Source organism: Saimiri boliviensis, chromosome 12 (genome assembly GCF_048565385.1).
Source record: "Saimiri boliviensis isolate mSaiBol1 chromosome 12, mSaiBol1.pri, whole genome shotgun sequence".
NCBI classification, from domain to species: Eukaryota; Metazoa; Chordata; class Mammalia; order Primates; family Cebidae; genus Saimiri; species Saimiri boliviensis.
In genome coordinates this window covers 106,773,413-106,781,460 of record NC_133460.1, presented here as the reverse complement: position 1 = coordinate 106,781,460, position 8,048 = coordinate 106,773,413, and positions in this window count along the sequence as shown.

The window sequence follows — 8,048 nt, the reverse complement described above, 5'->3', positions numbered from 1 at the left end:
CACAATTTGTAACTTCCACATTAGCAAAGGAGAAAAAAGGGGAACATTAATAAACTTCAAAGACAGGCTGGGAAAGAAATGTAAACAACAAGGATGGTAAATAGAAAATGCAGAGGATGCTTGAAATAAAAGTTGAAATATACAAGAAATCACACTAAACAAACAGATTAAACTAACTTTTTAAAAGAGACTATCCGTATTTTTTTTTAATCAGGCTGCTTCTGTCCTGTCTATAAAAGTTATGCCTAAAACAAAATGGCATAGAGAGACTGGGAAAAGATGTACTATGCAAATGCTCAACAAAAGTTTGCATGGTGATATCAATTTACAGTAAAGTCATATATAATTTATAGTCTCTTTTTTTTCTTTCTGAGACAGAATCTCACTCTGTTGCCTAGGCTGGAGTGCAATGGCATAATCTTGACTCACTGCAGCCTCCACCTCCCAGGCTTAAGTGATTCTCATGCCTCAGCCTCCCAAGTAGCTGGGATTACAGGCACCTGCCACCATACCCAACTATTTTTTTTATTTTTAGTAGAAATAGGGTTTCACTATGTTGGCCAGGCTAGTCTCAAACTCCTGACCTCAGGCGATCTGCCTGCTTCAACCTCCCAAAGTGCTGGGATTACAGGTGTGAGCCACCATGTCCAGCCAGTAAAAATTATTAACAGAGGACTGCTACATAAGAATAAATGAAACATTGCACCAAAATTTGGTTGCATCTACCGAAATGAACTTGAAACACACTGAGCAAAACCTGACATCGTTCCAAGAAGAAACTAATAAAACCACAACCATCATGGGAGATTGTAGCTCAGACTCTATATCAAGCAAGCACAAAATTCGTAAAAATAGAGAAGGACTATATATGAAAGGGAGCTAGTCACCAAATCATGATTGAAATCCAACTTATGATGCCATTTTAGGTGAGTTACAAAAACAGAAGCTTTCACATGGTGAGCTCATTGTCAACGCGCCCTTTCTCTTACCACTCTGAAAATCATTTACCCGTGAATAGCGTGACTGCAAAACTATTGCTGCCAGAAAATGATTAAATAACCTGGATTACATGACACATTTACAAAACTTGCCAAAGGTGACAGTTCTGTAAAAACAAGAGGAAGGCAGTCCTTGGCTTTTTAGCATATAATTTATTTGAAAAAATGGCATCAGGCTTAAGAAACAAATATGACCATAACCTCTCCTGCAGTCTCTGCCCCAAGACTTGTCACCTACTGACTGGCAGGCTGGTTACTCAGGAACTCTTTCTAGGGCAGAGATTTGTGTCTAGAATTTTTGCAGGAACTTAAAGAATAAAAGACTCAAAACAACACCCAAGATTACAATAGAATTTTCATGCTGCAGATGAAAGCATCCACAGTTAGTGTGATATTCCCTTGATTGCCATTTACCAGCATATCCCTGATCAGGAATGTTTATTGCCCTGTCTGGACTCTTTCATATACTCACGTTCACATCTGGCTCAGGCTCAACTGTACACTAAGCCTCTTAACTCTTCCTCAGAAGAAAGGTCAGAAGAAAAGCAATTTCACTTCAAATGCCCTGCTTCATTCAATGCACCTGTGATCAACACTACCAGAATGATATATATCATTTATTATAACAAAAAAGGTATTTCAAGTGTTGATCCAAATCCACTGACCCTCTCGAGAAGAATTCATAACACATCAAGGTGCCATGGCTCAATACTTGAGAATCATGGTTCTAGGGTCTCACCATCCTTACATCCTTTCTAAGGCTTCATAACACACAACATTTTGCTTCAGTTTAAACTAGCTACTGGAAAACAAATGAATAGTTAACCCACATCATCCATCCACTGATAAATTATAGAATACCTACTCCGTATCAGGTCTTGGGCCAGGCATTGGGAGTCAACATGAATAAAATAAGGTCCCTGCTCTTGAAGAGCTTATGATGCAGGTGGGGAGACCTTTACAAGCAGGTGATAAGAACACAGCACAATAAAGTGACAAAAGAGGCCAGGAGGGCACCTAGAAGAGGCCCCTTGCTGGAGAGAGTGGCACAGAGTAAGATCATCAAGTCGTGAAGGCAGTAGCTGGGCCAAGTCGTGAAAGAACAATAGGCAGAAAGAAGGCGGGGACAGGTGGTAAAAACGAGGAGAGTATTAGGGCAGAAGGATTAGCATGTGCAGGGCAGAAAGATAGCAGCAAGAACTAGACACTGGGAGGATTGTGAGTGCAGAAGAAAGTTGAGGAAGTGAGTGGTGAGAGATGAGCCTGCAGAAGCCAGCAGGAACCAGGCACAGCCTTGTGTGCATGCACCCTGAATGAGGAGAGACGCACATGCCTGGCCCGACAGGGAGGCTTAGCGTCATCTCTAAAGCTGTTCTCCATGGACCTGGAGGCTCAAAATAGCCTACCTCTTTGTCTTATCTTCTTTGGGCTTTGAATCAATTCTTTAGCCTTTTGTCCTGTATTTCCAGGTGCCATGAGAAGAACCTTCCAGATGTCTTCAATGCCTGTGGCCTAAAGCAGCCTTCCAAGTTTGACGTTCCAGGTGTTACGCCAACTCCAGACAATCTGCCTGCCTCTCTGCAGACTTTCTTCTCTAACCACCTGTGTCCTCGTAACAGAACTGACTCTTCTCCAGGTCTTTTCAGTTGCTTGCAGCAGCCTACCTCTCCCTCCGTAGCCACATTCACCGTCCAGGACTCACCTCGAGCTGCCCCCTTTGGTGGAGCATGAGAAAATGTCTTCCCAATGATCTGGCACTTTGTATGAGCCACCTTGCATTGCCAAACTTCTTCTCATATTTTACTTCTCATGTCCTGAGCCCCTAGAGGTAGGGAATGTGCTCTGAAAGACACATTCTACATTTCAAAAAGTCCCAGTTGGGTTAGCGTAGATCAGAACCTGACTTATGCTCTATCATTGTCCAAAGGGAGCATCTTCGTTGTTAGTGGTAAAGGCGAACCCCAAACTGAGACGTCTTGACCTAAGAGGCAAATGCAGGAGACCCAAAAAGGACCCACTTCCTCTCAATGAGATTCCAAATGTTTCATGCTGGTTCCTCCACTGTCAAGGTCATCTCCAAGCCCAGTGACCCAGAGATCTTAGGTCACTGAATGGCAAACATGAAGACTCTTTATTTACCTCTGAAAGTGGCACTGTAAATGTTTGCGGTGACCCTCCTCTTTTACTGTATAAATTTTGGTATTGTTCAAATCTATGGCACATACACAACATACATTCATAAGAAAAGCAATTATTAACATTTTTGAATACAAAATAACCAAGAAGCTCATAAAAATGATGCCATAGCTGGATGATGTGGGAGGTTGGTTGTTACTCCCAAACACATCAGAGCCTGGGGAACAGAGATGAGTAAAAGAAGAGAGTATCGATCCTGCCATTTTAGAGATCAATGTGCGTGCATGAGTGAGTGGATGTGTATACATGTGGGGCTTTTCAGTGAATGATCAAAAGCGGGGAGTGTGAGGGAAGAGAGGAAAACTAAGAAAGAATGTGTAAGAAGCAGAAACACCAGCAAAGATGGAAGGGTATGGAAGTCCCTCCTCTAGCCCCCGAGAGAAACACTCATTTCTTGAAGCAGGAAAAAGCCCTAGAAGGATGAAGTCTCAACGTTTTTGGAGGAAGTTCCTATGAAAAGGAATTGATTCTCCTTGTTGGACCTCCAAAGAGGAGAACTGGAAGTAACACCGGATGGATGTTGCAGAAAACTAAAATACAAAACATCCTGGGAAGGTGCTTTCTCCCAGGCTGAGAGTTTCCAAGGGTTTGTGTGGAGCACGAGTTCCCAGTCCAGTGAAGTTTGAACCACGTGTGAAGGCCATTCAGCAGCACACAGGCTCAAATGACCTCCAAGGCCATCGGAGGCAGTGTGGTACTGCAGAGGGCACTAGGGTTTCCCCTTTTCCTCTACTTCTCATATCTCCCATATACAATCCATAGGCACCTCCTGGTGGTGCTGGAGCCAAAATATATCCCAACCCATATACAGCTCCCATCTTTGCTGCCAGCTTCCAGCATCCCACTCCAAGTCACTCTCTTCTGCAGAAAGCTGGTCTCCTGGCCTCAACTCTTAGTACTCTGTGGTCTACTCTCCCACAGCAGCCAGAGTGGTGTTTCTTTATTTCGTGTGTGTGTGTGTGTGTGTGTGTGTGTGTGTGAACAAATGCTTATTTATTTTCATTGAAAAATTAAGATTGTATATAGTTGGCATGTACAACATGCTATTTTGAAGTATGTATGCATTGTGGAATGGCTAAATTGAGCTAATGTTAATTAGCTCAATTAACATTATGCATAACCTCACAGACTTATTTTTTGATAGTGAGTATCATCTCACAGACTTATTTTTTGATAGTATCATAAGTCTGTATGCATAACCTCACAGACTTATTTTTTGATAGTGAGAACACTTAAAATCCACTCTCTTAGCAATTTTCAAGAATACAATACATTGTGATTAAGTACAGTCACCATGTTGCACAATAGATTTCTTGAACTTATTCCTCCTCCCTGAAATTTTGTATCCTTTGACCAACACCTCTCCAACCCTTCCCACTCCCAGCCCCTAGTAACCACCTTTCTATACTACTTCTGTGAGTTTAGCTTTTTTTAAATTCCACATATAAGTGAAATCATGCAGTATTTTTTTGTGTGCCTGGCTTATTTCACTTAATGAAATGTCCTCCAGATTCATCCATGTTGTTGAACATGATCAGATTTCTCATTCTGTGAAGAATTATGGTACTATTTATGGGAATGGCATTGAATTTGTAGATTGCTTTTGGCAGTATGATAATTTTTACATTGGTTCTACCCATCTATGAGGAAGGGATGTGTTTCCATTTGTTTTTGCCATCTATGATTTCTTTCACCAAAGTTTTGTAGTTTTTCTTGTAGAGGTCTTTCAACTCCTCAGTTAGACATATTCCTAAGTATTTCATTTTATTTTTGCAGCTGTCATAAAAGGGGTTGAGTTCCTCATATGATCCTCAGCTTGGTTGCTGTTGGTGTATAGCAGAGCTACTGTGTACACTAATTTTGTATCCTGAAACTTTGCTGAATTCATTTATCTATTCTAGGAGGAGGTGGTATTTGGTTACATGAGTAAGTTCCGTAGTGATTTGTGAGATTTTAGTGCACCCAACACCTGAATAGTATACACTGAACCTAATTTGTAGACTTTTATTCCTCACCCCCCTCCCATCACATGATTCTCCTGCCTCCGCCTCTTGAGTAGCTGGAACTACAGGCATGTGCCACCACACCTGGCTAATTTTTGTAGTTTTAGTAGAAACAGTGTTTCACCATGTTGGCCAGGTGGGTCTCAAACTCCTGACCTCAAATGATTCACCCATCTTGGATTCCCAAAGTGCTGGGATTACAGGCATGAGCCACCATGTCCAATCTATATGACTTTTTTAAAATGCCAATACCATGTTGTTTGGATTACTATAGCTTTGTAGTATATTTTGAATTCAAATAGTGTGATGCCTCCAGCTTTGTTCTTTTTTGCTCAGGATTGCTTTGGCTATTTAGAGTCTTTTTTGGTTCCATACAAATTTTAGAATTTTTTTCTATTAATGTAAAAAAAATCATCAAAATTTTGATAAACATTGTGTTGAATCTGTGGATTGCTTAGAATAGTATGGATATTTTAACTATTAATTCTTTCCATTCATGAACGTGATGAATTTCTTTCATCAATGTTTTATAGTTTTCAGTGTACAAGTCTTTTATTTCCTTGGTTAATTTTTTTCCTAGGTATTTTTCTATAGCTATTGTAAATGTGATAGTTTTCATGAATTCTTTTTCAGACAGTTCATTGTTAATGTATAGCAGTGCTATTGATTTTTGTATCAAAAAAAAAAAAGACTTGGTTGTGTTCTTGACCAAGAAATGAACAATAAGTAAATTATGGATCCACCAAATGCTTTTAAAGCACAGTTGACCATAACCATGTGAGAAAGATTTGTATTAGCATCAACTGTGTCAGTCTTGTTAGAATTTACAAAAACTTTGGTGACTCAATGCTCTATATGAACCTATGCTTTTACTCTCAATAAATTTTTCTACAGCAAATAGAGAAGTCAAAATCATTCCATGGATCTTAGGTCCTCCAAACACCTGTGGAATCACAATCTTCTTGTTGCTGACAGTGTTCCTCCCACAGAACAGCAGTTTGAGAATCACAGATCATCATTTAGTCCACGAATACTTCTTGTACCTACTCTGTGCCAGGTGCTGTGTGGTGAAGAAAAAACACAGGGCTGCTGCCCTCCTGGGGCTTCCGGACTGGTGGAAGAACAATTAAACAAGCAACCATGTAGACAAAGAAGGGCTGAACCGCTGTTTCCCCCCTTTAGCCTGTCTTAATTTAGTCACCTACGTAACTTATTTAGACATTGAATGACCACCAGAAAAGAATGATGTAAGCTGTTCAGAATTCGGCTCCTCCTTTCCTGTGAGAGTTTCACCAGGCTACCTTGCTTAAATGACTACAGAAGTACTTCTCATTGAACTGAGGGCCATAATGCAACTCTCATTAATACGAGTATTTGTTTCGTAACTTTTAATTTCAGAGGTACATGTGCAGGTTTGTTATGTAGGTAAACTTGTGTCATGGGGGTTTGTCGTACAGATTATTTCATCACCCAGGTATTAAAGCCTAGTTAACCATTAGTTATTTTCCCTAATCCTCTCCCTCCTCCCGCCCTCCACCCTCCGATAGGCCCCAGTGTCTGTTGTTCCCCTCTATGTGCCCATGTGTTCTCATCATTTAGCTCTCACTCCTGAGGCAAAAAAAAAACAAAAAAACAAAAAACAAAAAACAAAACAACCCTCACCATCACCGATCATTAGAGAAATGCAAATCATAGCCACCATGAGATGCCATCTCACACCAGTCAGCATGGCTATTATTAACAAGTCAAAAAATAACAGGTGCCAGCAAGGTTACAGAGGAAAAGGAATGCTTGTACACTATTGATGAGAGTGTAAATTAGTTCGACCATTGTAGAAAACAGTGTGGCGATTCCTCAAAGACCTAAAATCAGAACTAGCATTCGACCCAGCAATCCCATTATTGAGATAAAGCCAAAAGAATATAAATCATTCTATCATAGAGAGACATACACATGTACGTGCATTGCAGCACTATTCACAGTAGCAATGACAGAAGATGCCAAAAGCAACTGTAACAAAACCAGAATTAACAAATGGGCTCTAATTAAGCTGGAGAGCCTCTGCACAGCAAAAGAAACTATCAACAGAGTAAACAGACAACCTATAGAATGGGAGAAAGTTTTACAAACTATGCCTCTGACAAAGGTCTAATATCCAGCATCTATAAGGAGATTAAACGAAATTACAAGAAAATAAACAACACCATTCAAAAGTGGGCAAAGGACATGAACAGATCCCTTTCAAAAGAAGACATACAGGTGGCCAAAAGAATATGAAAAAAATAAATATGTGGGTATTCTAATCTGAGTGTCCAGACCTTCCTCCAGGGAGCTAGGAAGACAGCTGAGAGATGCTCCCCTCCAGAGTACCTAGATTATGACCCTGGAAGAACTGTGGCTCAAGGTAGAAGACCAGAGTCAGCCTGCTGAACACTCAGCTTCCAGAGAGCAGAGGGCAAGTGAGAAGCATAACAGTAACTGCCAGTGTGAGTTGACATCCTACTGAACTGGAAGCATGGTGCATTGTAAGACCTCTCCTAATTTCTTTATTATTCATTTCCTGAGTCAGAGGTTCCAAACTCTGGTGCCACAGACATATGGACTTCAAGGTATCCATGAACTCCTAAAATGCAGGGAGCATGTGTGTATTTCCTAGGTACAGAATACATGGCTTTTAACCAATTACTGGAAGTTTGAGCTTTGCTTTAGAGGTTGTTCTCACCTAGCCAGTCATGATAAGCAGAGGCCCAAGTGCAGGAGGCAAAGAATGCAGATTCACAGGAAAGTGAATCCACAATCTGCAGTCATGGTCATCTTCAGGAGAGCATTTGACCCACTGGGGAAAAACAGA